The sequence below is a fragment of the Aedes aegypti genome, chromosome 3 (assembly GCF_002204515.2).
Source record: "Aedes aegypti strain LVP_AGWG chromosome 3, AaegL5.0 Primary Assembly, whole genome shotgun sequence".
Taxonomy (NCBI): Eukaryota; Metazoa; Arthropoda; class Insecta; order Diptera; family Culicidae; genus Aedes; species Aedes aegypti.
The window spans coordinates 170,736,259-170,751,358 of record NC_035109.1 but is presented as its reverse complement, the minus strand read 5'-3'; the positions used below and the strand labels follow the sequence as shown (position 1 = coordinate 170,751,358).

The 15,100-nt window shown below is 34.8% G+C and overlaps 1 protein-coding gene across 2 annotated transcripts in view; it reads right to left on the bottom strand.

The window, feature by feature from the left end:
• Positions 1–11,766, bottom strand: part of LOC5568664 (Kv channel-interacting protein 4) — a 102,547-nt gene extending 90,781 nt beyond the window's left edge. Inside the window, exon 1 of one of the 2 annotated variants that reach the window (XM_021850071.1) lies at positions 11,385–11,766. The gene's annotated coding sequence lies outside the window, so the exon portion shown is untranslated. The remainder of the gene's footprint in view (positions 1–11,384) is intronic. The other variant, XM_021850072.1, reaches the window with a different exon arrangement.
• Positions 11,767–15,100: the final 3,334 nt, after the last annotated feature.

The window sequence follows — 15,100 nt, the reverse complement described above, 5'->3', positions numbered from 1 at the left end:
ACTTTGCAATAAGAAGCCGTTCAAAACGACGCACATTGTGGCCGAATATAAGCTCAGTAGATTTTCAAAAACAACTCGTGAAATTAATCAAAAGTGTCAAGAATAGGAACCAGCTCCCTATACCTGATTCAAAAAAATCATATCCAGTTGAAACCTAACAATTAATGTTAATTATAGTTTCTTGATATACGTTTATGATATCAATAAAATCTAGGATGAAATCAGCTAATTTTACTTGAAAACCTTAAACAAGTGTCAAGCAAACTATTTTTCCAGTTACAAGGACACGGCCAAGGTAGGGTGTTTTATTTATTTTGGACCGAGCATTACGCGTATATAATTTGGGCATTTCCATTTGATTATGCCGTAAATGGCCAAATTATATACGCCTAACGGCCTGTCCAAAATACTTTGATCACCCTACTTCTAGGCCATACACCAAAATGAAGCATTTTCCCGGTAGTAATTGGAATTCCCGTATATTTCCCGGTTTTCTCCCGGTGATATGACATTCCCGCATATTTCCCGGTTTTCCTGATTTCCCGGTTCGCTGGTCACCCTGCTACCCGATTTGATGTAATTGCATACTTTTATTAGCGTTTCCGCACTTGTAAAAACTTCTGAGATAGTCCAGTGGTGAAAGAAATGCGCAATATATCAACTAAAAATGATAAGCTACTTTCTGGAAGTTTCTTGATGAGGATGTAGAAAATTCCATCATCGCCAGGAGGCCTATAATTATGATTATGCCAAATGTCCATTATGCCAAATGTCCATTATGCCAAACGTTCGTATGCGAAACGTCCTTATGCTAATCGTCTTTATGCGAAATGTCCTACCCTCGCTACGCAGAATTAGTTCAAACCCAATTCAGATATGAAATCATTCAGAGGATGTTGATTAAAATTCCCTACAGAATAATATTGAAGATTTCTGGGGAAACGTGTTTTTACCCTACTCTTTGATAGATAAACGGATTTGGTGAGTTTGTTCCGATTTAACCGCTATTATTAATTCTGGGCCTTTTTAATATCATGGAGTTGGGTCAATCTATATTCTCGTTTCAGAGAGCGGTTAATAGCACTCAAACCAAAGCTTCTTAGCTAGGGCATAAGGTGGAAATACCTGTGTCGCATCCCTGAAAGACGAACGCGCATGGAGTGACATTATCTTTCTTAGCAACCAGAGTCAGAGTCAGAGAGAATACGGGGTTATTGGGACCTTCCGTTATAGCTTGTTTAGGAAAAGTATTTCAAGGGGGTATTCTTGTAGAAAGTTGAAGATACAATGATAAGGAATGTATTTAGTACAAAAAATATTGTTATTTTTATTACCATGTGCTCATTGTAACAGTTGTCAGCTCAGCGTCATTTTCAACTTGCATGATGAATTGTGACCCGTTTCACGTTCTGCATTGACTCGCAAAAAATAAATGTGTCATAAATCGAATTATCATCGATAAGTTACAACTTCAAGTATTATTACAAGCTGCTTACGATAAAAAGGTATTTTGTTTTTATTTCATATGAAAATTTTTATGGTCTAACTTACCCCAAAATATCTTAATACCCGGGATAAGTGGGACCTATCAAAGCAAGCACCAGATTTTTTTTATAGGTTATCTACGTTTCAAACATTTTCTTAGAGAGTAGCATCAAAACATTCAAACGAATGATTGTTATCAAAAAAATCAACCTTATATCACGTAATTGCTGAAAAGGCAGAAAAATGCCATTTTTTTCTGAATATTTTTTTTATTTATATAGATTGAGCGAAGATAGAAATAAAATTCAAAATACATTATGAGAACGATTACTTTTCTATTTTTATTGAAAATTCTTTGCAGTAGTTGCGGAAAACAATTCCATCTTAAGTGGTTTTCCGCCATGCATAACAATAATATCAGAATATATTCAAAAATTCGTCAATTATTGAAAATTGACTTGCTGCATTTCAATTGATAACTTATAAATTATATATTTCAAACATGTTTTATACCTCTGCGCTTTTTGTGAGAAATTTTCAGTTAAAGTGTTTCTTCCAAAAACGTTAAGTATTTTATGGTTGATCCCTTCTGTACATCAAATATGTACTCAAAATAAAATATCTATTATTTATCAATCCTATTATTGCAACGGTTGACTTACTGATGTGGTTTTACGCACGAAACTGGATGTGTCCCACTTGCCCCGTTTAGCGTTGTCTCGCTAATGGCTCATTGTACATCTTTCTTCTAAGGTTTTCACAATTTCGAAATTATTCGATCAAATTCATGCACACACCAGCAAATATGCTGCTAAACTGTGACCGTGTTGTTGGATTTGGAAAATATTGATAATTGTAGATTATTCTGAGCAATTTGTTTGAACTATCGTTTTTTTATGTCCCACTTGCCCCGGGGTACTTTATGAGATTAGTTAGATAGGTTAGTTAGGCAGAATATTCCCAAACCGGCGCGGCATACAGACTGGGCTTCACCAATAGTTGTGGTCCCCAAGGTGTAAAGATTTGTACGGACTGTAAGATGACAGTAAACAACGTCATTTGGGTTTATTCACAAATTTCATAACGCCAAAAACGCCTGTAGATCATCTACAATATTGATAGGGCATTTTTAGTCCCCTAGAAAGTTTTAAGTGTTTTTTTTTTCATTTCTGGTTACGTTTTATACTACATAAAGTTTTTATACTTATCTATCTAGTTTTCCAAAACTTTTGATTTATTTTCGATTTTTAAAAATATGTTCCATCCAGACGACTCTATAGGGTGCAGAGCTACTTGGGCACTTCTATGATTCACTTTGGCATGGGGGGTTTTACTCGGCCAAATTGTCTCAAACTTGCAATAAGAAGCGCTTTAGTACGACGTATGATGAGGCCAAATATGAGATCTGTAGCTTTAAAAAAACCCCACTGCCGAAGTGAATTATAAGTGCCAAGAATAGGATCCGGCTCCCTACTACAATCAAAAAGAATTGAAATTCAAAACGAAATTCCAAACCGTTTCAAAAGTATTAAATAGTTGAAGACTTTAACTTTGAATGTACCAATTCTCAAACAGCATTCTATGAACTTCAACCGATTTTTTGTTCTTAAATGTTTGTAGACGCCAGTCTGCATCATAAAAAAAAAATCACAACTCGTTATAAACACTTGCACCCCCTCAATTGTTTTCCCCCAAATTCCAGATCCACGATAAGTAGAAGGAAACAACATATTTCACCTTGATCGCAAACGCGCACACCAGACTGTGTGATGTTTTCACAAACATGCATCTTTTTTTCTTGGCTCAAATGCGGCATCTGCGCTACTGGATACTCCTACGCAAGCGGACGAGTCACATACCGCACATTAGAGGTACTTTTAAAGCCAGTCCCACTCATACGCGCTGATTTAATATCTTTATCCGGGCGTGTTTTTTTCCTGTTGCTGTCTAAAATTAAAAGCGTTTTTCCTTTGGCTCCAAATTGAAAATCTCAACACTCTATAAATAAATTATAAAACGGCAACGATTATGAACAGGCTCCGTAGGGTTCACCAAGATGTCGAACATTTTCAAATTCACGAAATAATATCAAACATAATAATAGAAAGCGATATTCATCGCGCACGGTGGTATGTTTCCGATTGCACAGTGGTTCAAAAATTGCACTTTAGTGGGACAAGAAAGCTAAAATTTGGTAGCTCTGGCAGAAGTATGTACCGTAAAACGAGGTATCTTTGATAGTAGGGGACATACAACATATTAAACGAAATGACATTATTTCTGTTAATCAGTTAAGCGAAACGAATGAAAAAGTTAAGAGTACAGGTCGGACTCGATTATCCGGAGTATCGATTTTTTTTTCATTCCGGATAATCGAATCCTCCGGATAGTCAAATCACTAAGAAAAAAATACAAATCTTCGATAAAAGAACTTAAATATTATCTCTTTTTGTTGTTTTATTTATATGATGCAGTGGCGTAGCCAGAAATTATTTCTAGGAACAGTATGGGTCTTTACAAGAAAAAACATTTTTTTGACCAAGTTACACAAAACAACACTCTTTTTTCTTAAATACGTTCGAAACTGCAAAACCATTCATGTTGTATATTGCAATACCAAATTATATCAGATTTATGCATAAAAATTGAAAAACAAGAACATCAAAAAACAAATTCCGGATAATCGAGTCTAAAATTCCGGATAATCGAATCCCGGATAATCGAGTCCCCGGATAATCGAGTCTCCGGATAATCGAGTCCGACCTGTATTAGTATGACTCTTCATGTCAGAGTTTTTTTTTTCATTGCAATAGAGAATATTTGTGGCTATTCGAATTTTAAAAATCGATAACTTATCCTAAACACATAACGCATTAATCGTAGCAATAGAAGATTGTAACGATTTTTGCCTGAAATTATGATTTATTTTATTTGACATTTTTTCCAATGCTTCAAAATTGAATATTCTATGTAACTCATTTGTACTATAGCAAGGAGGAAGCCTCAGAATCATTTTCAAAATTTTATTGCTTTTGAATTTATGATTCCTATAATTATGCTATGACACTACCGAAGATTCATGTCTCACATGAGTTCTGCAAAAGGTATGAGCAAGGCAAATTTGTATCTACGAACTACTATTTAGAATGCAAAATTTCCTTAGGAAATTGCCTACATTCAAGCACATTCTGTGGTTCAAAATGCTTTGGTTTTTAAAATAACTCAAAAAGTAAATAATTCGTAAGAGCTTGTTCATATTCGGCTTCTGGAGCCATGATTTAAGGTGGAGATGAATCGAAGCCAAACCTCAATTTTTCAAGAGCACATATCTGGAGAACCGAACACCCGATAAAACTGAAAACCTAATCGATTGATCAATCACTGGTGGTGATCAATCGATTAGGTTTTCGGCCTAAACAGATGATCAGCTCTCCAGATTCGTGCTCTTGAAAATTTAAGGTCTGGCTTCATTTTATCTTCACCTTAAGTAAGTAACGACATTTACCCCATATAAGCTTAATCCAAAAAATGCTCAAACATTTATTTAAACATACCGTAAAACGGGGTAACTTTGATAGTTTTTTCGAAGAAAACTTGAATATTTATGCATGCTGTTTCAAAGAATAATAATGTATATTTTTAAAACAAGTACTGGCATCCTGACTATCGATTGCAGTCGATAGATTTCCAAAAGATTTATTATGAATGGATATGTAATTTTTCATATAATCGAAAGTTGGTTTTCTGTTTTGGGGTAACTTTGATAATGGAGTATGAATCGAACAAAATTGAATGAATAACCAACATTTGTAGGGCATTGCATACCTCTAGGCGTTTAACGTTACATGGAAATTTCTGACTAAGATTACAAAAATGATCCCAGTTTGTGAAAATGCTATTCGCTAAGAGATTTGAGACCGTATTCAAGTTCTATGATAACTAGGCTGTCAAAGATAAGTGGCCAACTATTCAAAACTACATCAAATAGTGATCATAGAACAAATTGTTTGTAAGCGTTTCGAAAATGCTAAAATTGTGTCAATTTTTAATATTCGTATAAAAAGCCTCAAATGCACTTGATTCCAATGAAAAAAGCTTTGACATGAAGTGTCATACTAATACTCTTTACTTTTGCATTTGTTTTGCTCAACTGATTAACAGAAACTTCGTTATTTCGTTTAATATGTTGGGGTCTCGCACTATCAAAGTTACCCGCATTATCAAAGTTACCCCGTTTTACGGTACTTAAATCTTTTGAAAACACAATATATAGTCACGTGCAATGGGTGCCAGTACTTGTTTTAAAAGTATAAAACTTGCAAAATTTGTATTTTCAAATGAAAAATTTTAAAAATATACTAAAAACTGACCAGTGTTACCCCAGATTACGGTACTTATTTATACCCAAAAATCAATTCATGCTTATTTAAATGTCAACACATAAGAACCAATCGATATTTATTCAGAAATGTATTTTTATACAAATAATTTTAGAAGTGTAATGATGTTGGACATATTTTTTACTCGGATAGAGTACCCACATCAATGAGCGTGATAACCAGTGCTGTTAAATGTCAAAATTTGATAAAAAATCACATGCACAAAATATTGCCAACCGATGGTGATTCGGAAAAAAATACCGTAAAAAACATTTTTCGATTACTTTTCCCTCGGGGAACGATGATATTGGTAACACAGCGTAACAAAATAGTTATTTATGCAACAAGTTGCAAAATGATGATTTTTTCAGCACGAGTTGTACGTTTATCCAACGAGGCTTGCCGAGTTGAATAAATACAACGAGTGCTGAAAAAATCGAGTTTTGCAACGAGTTGCATACAACATTTTTTGCTATTTCGAAAAATGCTATTGAACTGGATGAACTCTAAGCACAAACAAACATTTCAAGAGAACCCACATGGGCATACAGCCATGCGTAGTTTCAATTCAGTATTTTTCAATCACGTAGGCTGTGATACAGTAGTACCCATGAATGTCACAAATTTTTTCACTCCCATCGGTATCATGCAGAGCTATACTTCCTATTGAAAGAATGAACAGGTAAGACATCGAGGACAGTAGCTGACTACAAATGCTGGACGACCCGATCCCACATCAAAATCGCCAACCTGTGTCGGAACCAGATCGCACAACGGGCTTAGACTCTAGTGAAGTGACTCGCCGTGTAAACCAAATTAACAGTCACTTCACTCGAATCGAGAATTGTCACCTGGCTATACCATACCGACAATTCTTACCTCACGTCGATCTTACGACCGGTGACCCCAAGAATCAGATACAATCGGTGAGGTGTCGTCTCGCTTCAATTTGATTAACATCACCCGAGATGAGAACGACTCATCTCGACTCACACGCAGCGCAGAATAAGCATGGCATGAAGAGACTGGGTTAACGCTTACCAAAACAGTACTGAAAAGTGCTACTTTTCAGCACCGAAAAGAGTACTGAAAAGTAGCACTTTTCAGCACTGTTTCTTTCGGTAGGAAAAGTAGGCCGTTATGTTGATCAACTTCTCAATGAAAAGTTGATTGATTTACAACGGAATTGCAAAAATTACATTTTTGCGTGTCTCATGGATCAAATTATGTGTCTCTAGTAGATTTTGGGTCGCTGAATTTGATGCCGTTCTCAGAAATGTTCCAGCACGTCACAATTTTTAGCTACAGGTGTCCAAAGTTGTATAAAAGACGGGTTTTATTAATGTTACATGAAATTTAAAGTATAATTTAACAAACTTTTTTTGTGATTCAATCCACCAATCATGCAAAATAGTACTTGAACTTTCAATTTAGGTATAATTTGATTGTAAACTTTACCATTATATTCAGTTTAAATCGATTTTTTTAACATGCTTGCAGTCTCCTTATAAAATTCTTCGTTTCTCGTAAGACAATACTTTTCAGAACCACCAAAATATAACATTTTACCAGTGGAAAAATTCTGAACTTTGTTGAAAAGTATTGTTTAACACATGAGGTTTGAATTTTGTGACAAATTAAGCAAATAAATTGCCATACAAGTTGGAAAACGCCGTACAAAATGACAATTCAGGTCACTCTCATTTTTCCTACTTTCCCGGTAAATATCCTGGTATTTTTATTCGCACAGACACGTCGGAACCCGTGACGAACAAAATGGAGAAAGCAACATTCAAATTCGTTGACCCGTTCGTAAGCCATTTCGTGACACACAAACATCATTCCATTTTTATTTAATAAAAATTCTTCGTTTCTCGTAAGACAATACTTTTCAGAACCACCAAAATATAACATTTTACCAGTGGAAAAATTATGAACTTTGTTGAAAAGTATTGTTTAACACATGAGGTTTGAATTTTGTGACAAATTAAGCAAATAAATTGCCATACAAGTTGGAAAACGCCGTACAAAATGACAATTCAGGTCACTCTCATTTTTCCTACTTTCCCGGTAAATATCCTGGTATTTTTATTCGCACAGACACGTCGGAACCCGTGACGAACAAAATGGAGAAAGCAACATTCAAATTCGTTGACCCGTTCGTAAGCCATTTCGTGACACACAAACATCATTCCATTTTTATTTAATAAAAATTCTTCGTTTCTCGTAAGACAATACTTTTCAGAACCACCAAAATATAACATTTTACCAGTGGAAAAATTATGAACTTTGTTGAAAAGTATTGTTTAACACATGAGGTTTGAATTTTGCGACAAATTAAGCAAATAAATTGCCATACAAGTTGGAAAACGCCGTACAAAATGACAATTCAGGTCACTCTCATTTTTCCTACTTTCCCGGTAAATATCCTGGTATTTTTATTCGCACAGACACGTCGGAACCCGTGACGAACAAAATGGAGAAAGCAACATTCAAATTCGTTGACCCGTTCGTAAGCCATTTCGTGACACACAAACATCATTCCATTTTTATTTAAATAGACTAGTGGTCCCGGCAAACTTCGTCTTGCCATCAAGTAGGCTGTTGAAAAAACGTTTTGAAACTCATACAAAATGACAGTTCCATTCACTTTCGTTTTTCCGACTTTCCCGGTGAATATCTTAGGATTTTCATACACATAAACACGTCGGAACCCTTGACGAACATAACGGAGAAGAAATCATCCAAATCCGTTGTCCCGTTCGTAAGCCATTTCGTGACATACAAACACCAATCCATTTTTATTTATATAGATAGATAGAATATAAATTCCTGGAGTAGTTTTTGATCCAAAAATGGTGATAAGATAGATTTCTTGATGATTGATGATGATGATGATTATGGAAGAAACCCGGTATCAACATTGCTTAAGGAATGTGGAGTCTTTAGAGGACTCCTTTGAGTAACACCTGGACGAATAATTAAATGCTTTTTCTCAAAAAGTCCAGGATAACTTTTTCTGTGATTTTATGAAGAATTTTAATGCATATTTGTAAAAGACTTTTTGGAAGATTTGTTTAAGTAATCTGAAGAGAAACTTTAAAAGATCCTCAAAGACAAAGTTGCTAAACTCTCTGAAGATTTTTTGAAAAAAAAACTCTTGCTTGTTAATCCTGGAGACAATTTTAGTGACTCTCCTAGAATTTATTGGAGAAATCCTCGATAATTCCAAAAATTCCTAAACAAACTACAGGATAATAGTTTCAACTAACATTTGTACTTTATTTGTAATAAGCACTTAGGAGTCGTTCCTGGAAAAATGTTTCACATAATTTCAAAAGTGTTTTCTGGTGGAATATGTCAAGAGGTGGTTTAACCATCGATATAAAGATTTGTTAAAAAACTTTCTGGTTAGATCAGAAAGCCTTCAGAAACTCCAGGAAAAATCTGTTGAATAATAGCCACTAATTCCAAGAATGATTGTCGTGGGAATCCCAGGAGGAGCTCAGTGAAAACTGGTAAAAAAGTTCTTAAAGAAAAAAAAGAATGGAAATAATTCATAAAGAAATCTCCATGGGAATTTTTAGGGGAATCTCTTAAAAGCACATGGTTCAATATCTAAAAAGTTCTTGGAAGAATCAAAATTCACATTTTTTGGAAGGATATTTACTGGATTAGACAAAGAATGAATATTTTCCGTAGTGGAACTTGAAATTTACAAATATCGCTGATGAGCAGCGATATTGTGCAAAATCACAAACAAATAAAATCATTACAAACTACGAAATTCGTGAAAATCGTGATTATTGTGATAGACTATTACTTCTGTAAAATAAGAATTTGTTAGGTCTCCTTCAAAAAAAATCCTAGTTACGCCAATGGGAATTCCACCAAGATATTTGATTAAATTTATTTAAGAATTCTCAAAAAAAAGTGTTTTTGTCTAACTTAATCAAAGAGCTTTTAAGTATTGAGCTAGTTTATCTTCTTCTTCTTCTTCTTCTTCTTCTTCTTCTTCTTGGCATTGACGTCCTTACTGGGACAGAGCCTGCTTTTCAGCTTAGTGTTCTCATGAGTACTTCCACAGTTATTAACTGAGAGCTTTCTTTGCCAAAGTTGCCATTTTCGCATTCGTATATCGTATGGCAGGTACGATGATACTCTATGCCCAGGGAAGCCAAGGAAATTTCCTTTACGAAAATATCCTTGACCGACCGGGATTCGAACCCAGACACCTTCAGCATGGCTTTGCTTTGTAGCCGCGGACTCTAACCACTCGGCTAAGGAAGGCCCCATAGCTAGTTTATATCAGAACCAAAGGTTGCACTTCCCTTTCCAAATACATTATTATACGGATATTTTTTTTGGTTTAAATATATTTTCCAAGTTCTTTCCAACAATTCTTCTAGCAGAGTTTCTAAGTATATTTCCTCAGGAATCTAGTAAAATTTACGGAGACAATTTCAAGAGACATTCAAGTAATTATTTGCACAAATATGCACAGAACCCCTATAATAATTTATTGAGAAAGGAGTTTTTGATACATACATCCGTAATTATACATTTTTTTAATATGAATTCCCAAAAAAAAAATAATTTATCTTATTCCTGAAAATTTTTTGGCAGTTTGCTATAGTAAGTAATCCAATTGCTATTCAGAACAATAATATAATTTACTGTAGCATCTTTAGAGACACTCTCTGAGGTGTCATCTGAAGTGTCGAAATTTCTGGACGAAATTTAAAGGAACATCCACAACAATAATTTCGGACCAGCATGTGAATTCCGGCGCACATTTTCTTCGAAGAGAAGAAATTTTCTTCCACAATCCACCAGCAAGAAAATTTTCTTTTCTTCGAAGAAAACACGTGCCGGAAATCGCCTACAGATCTGGTCAAACTTTGTTTGCTATGGCTCAATATAGGAAGAAAACTTTTGAATAAAATTGTATTTCATAAATTGAATATTGGCATTAAAAAAACAATCAACATTCCTATTGAAATTTGTAAATAGGAAATAAAAATATCCAAATTAGCATTAAAAATTTAAAATGAGCACTAACAGTTTAAAAATGTTCCTAGAAAAAAAATATAATCAGCATTAAGTAACCAACAAATTTCCAATCAAAAATAAAACAGAAAAATTTGAAAAAAAAAAAAGAAATAAAAAGTGCAGACACTGATTGCTATTCAAACGATTTTAAGAGCTATTTCCGATTTGTCTTCGGAACATTTTTAATATTTTTGTGCTTATTTTCAGTTTTTCCCAAGAAGATATTTCATTTTTTAATGCTGCTTTTGCGATTTTTTTTTTCAGCTAAAACATATTCTAAAATGCTATTTTTATGTGTTTATTATTGTTGCTTATTATTGCTTTTAAATCAAATTATTGTTTGTTTTGAATTATTTTATTGATTGTTTTGGCATGATAATATTTTCACCGTTGACTAGCGAGAACGTAGCACCTAATCCCAGCGAAATAAAAAACAGTTTTCAAAAAATGTAATGAAATACACTTTACATAATTTTGACGGGAGCATTACGATCTCTCAAATATTCCTCTTCGGGTCCACTCTGCGCCCTGGGCTGGGAACGATTTCACTCGACCGGCTATCTGCGATCAAATTCACCCGTCGTGACCATGCCGGCAATATACGAATGCGTTCGATCTTCTTTTATTGGCGCTAAATCGATGTTATTATTACCGCTCGATATACCACCACTAAGCAAGCCGAAAATTCTTCCACCGGGAAGGAAGAAAAAAAAGTCGACGCCTGCTGCTAACCGTCGTCGTATGCAATGATGAGATTGTTAGCGTAATCGCACCACAAAAAAAAATCACGATCGTGAATCAATCACGCTAACCGTGAACGGCCGGGCGCGCGTTTGCAGACTGGATCGACCGAACTGCCAGCCCGACGCGTTAGCCTGTGAAGTTCACTGTTTGCTGTGTACATCGCACATGTGAGAAAGTAACCGTTGTACAGTATGAAGAAATCAAGTGGTCGATTACTACCACCAACATGTATCTCCAATAGCCGATTGAACCCGAGCGTGATCGTGAAAATAGTTTGGGAAATGATACAAGAAACCCAGTTTGTTTCCAAATCAGATGATTGCAGTAATCAATTTAACAATGTACTGTACAGTAAAACCACTATGAGTCGACATTGAAGAATGGGAATATCGAGCCTTGGAAAAGATATCCTAGGAAATCATTGGACCATGATAGTAAATCAAAAGTTTGATTTAAGTATGGTTCCATGACACCAAATCGATTCATCAAACTATGGAGCTTTCACTGTATTATTCGGGTTATTTTCTAAACACCAGCATAAGTATACGGCGACTACTTAATTACCGGTACCGTAAAACGAAGTATCATTCATCAGCGGAATAGCATTGATCGATACGACCGTACTCGAAAAAAGTTCAAATGAACATGTTTCATCAAAACATTTTTAACGCATGAATTGTGCTTCTAAATTTCACATTTTACCTCAAGGTATTGAAAGGTAAGGTTTGTGCAAAACGTGCGAAAGTAATGTTTAGTTTATGCGAATAATTTTCAACTTATTCAAGCAATGATTTACATTATCATCATTGGCCTTATCATAATATGTACAGTAAAGCCCATAAAAAAATGCGAAAATTGTATGAACGTAAAAATACCATCTACAGGCGTTATTTTCATTGTTTTTGATAGTGAATGTTATTTCTGATTATTGTAGTATATTCTGACACAACTTCGCTATCTAGGACAATTTTTGTCATATTTTTCTTATTGTCCTAAATACAGGGTGTCCATTCAAAATCAGTTTTCCAATTCCCGGATTTTTCCCGGATTCGGAGAATTTTTCGTTTGACGAAAAATTTTCTCAGACTGGCGGGAATCGAACCCACACTTCATAACGAACAATAAGCCACATACACAATACTCATAAATATGACATGAGATGGCATATTTTTTTTTTAGCCGCTAGTCTATATGGAAACTGCTCTAGTCTATATGGATGTTCAGAGAGGTTTTGAAATAATATAGACAAATAGCTGCTTTGTATATCTAAATTTGAACTATATTTCCACTAAAGTGCAAAATTCAATAGCTAATTCATTAACTTCTAAGAATGTTTTCGCAATTATGCGTTAGACGTGGCCCATGACTGATTCCTGGAAACATTTTCCATCTGTTTAAAACTCATGTTGTAGCCAAGAAGAAATCTTTTTGAAAGAAACAATATTCCGTCAAAAAACAAATTGTTCTTCTATGACGCTGGCTAAATTTTTTGACATAAATCTACAAAGCATCTTCCCAGCAATGTGGCCGAGATTCTTGTCAAGAATTTAACAAACCTCTTTCCAAGAATACCTAAAAGACTCAATTTAATTATCCAGCAAAGAACTTGCCATTCAATCACGAATGATTATACAAAAAATGTGTTGGGAATGATTGTAAGAATGTACTGTAAATCTGCATAAATCCATAAAAATCTTATCAGGGACCTCATGAAAACTTTGTCCCAGTTCTGAGACAAGTCAAACTAGTTATCCAATGGCTTCACCATGAATCAGTATCATCAGCAACTCCAGAAATCATGCCAAACGAAATTCTTAATGAATTTTTCCAGGATAGAAACTCCCAAGAAATTTGCCAAATATTTGTTTGACTCAGATTTTTGCCAACCTGTACAAATCTTATAAGAATTTCAAGGAAAATCAGCCAATTTTATTTTCTAGAATCTTCATAAGCAAACTTCAGCAATCAAGTTTCTCTCGAAGAAAATTCAAAAACAATTGGTCAATTATCGACTCGATTCCCGTTAGGACTCTTCATTAATAATGTTTAAAGGATCTTATTGATGTTCCATAAAATCTCCTTTGAATTTATTCAATACCATCAAAACTGTACAAAATATTTCACAAGAATTCGGTAAGAATTGTTATAGAAAAAATGTAGTCAAATGTAGGAAATCAACGATTATTTTCTAGGATTTTGATAAAAAAAAACACTAGAAGTCGTCAACTATGTTTTAAACAAATCAGTTCAACTAGTCATGATGCAAAGTACAAGTTCATGGGCAGGCTCCTGTTTTTTTTTTGTTTCAAATATTACGCGTTGCAAGAAAAATTTTGATTCATTTAAAATCGAAAACAAACTATCGGGAAATTTTCCATCAAATTCATCTTAGTCACCCGCGACTTTGTTGCAGCTGTCGATGTGCAGATTTTACCTGTTGTGCCAAATGTATGTAATCTTGTATGAGTATTTCAAAGAATCAAGCTTTTGAACAAGCAAGACGTGCGTATACAGACTTGAAAACTGATAGGAGTGGTAACATATCCGCAAAATGAACTGTGTGTTTAAAAATCTATGAAATTGAAATGCTTTATGAGGAGTTTAGAGCGATGATTACGTCACAATAGTCGTTAGATAGTTGGCAAAAAACAGCAATTTATTCTTCAACGAATCGTAAAAAGAATTCAAAATTGGTGATTCGCTTCTCGTAAGAAAAGAGCCGTTGACGTTGAAAACCGCAATGTAGGTTTTGCTTACTGAAGCTAAGTATGCTGTTTCCCTCAAGAAAAGTAAAGAAATTCCTTGACTGAATGGGTCAAGAAATTTCTTACAGAGAGCCCCCTTTGAAGTGACATTTCTTCTCAACTGCGTACTGCGATCAGAAAAAAGTGATTTTCTTGACCATTTCTTGGGAGAAATTTTCCACGCATCGAGATAGGCGATTCTTTTTCTTGTCAGTAGCAAACCGGCCTTGATATTGAAATGAGCCTTCTTTCCTCAAGCCTGCAATGCTTGCTGTGGTTCATTTCCTCTATGCGGGGATTGCTCGCTGCGCGTTATTTCCGCGAAGCAATCCAAATTTTTAAATTTCTCCGCAATATTATTTGGAGTTCAAACAAACCCGTATTCCCATGTCTGAAACACATATTTTCCCGGTGTGTTCTCCAAATTCCCGGGTATTTCCCGTATTTTTCCCGGCTATTTGTAATTCCCGGGTTTTTCCCGGATTTCCCGGATGGATGGACACCCTGTAAATAATGTAATAAGTTCAAATAAGTTCAAAGGTGTTGTCCGCCCAAAGCTAGAAACAGCGTCTGGTGATAAATTTTCCACCTTCAAAAATCACACTTTATTGTTGAAAATTTTAGTTTGTTTGGTATCAGAGGATGGAGGATTTCTTAGAGAACGTGTTTTTTATGATCACAATAAAATATATTGCC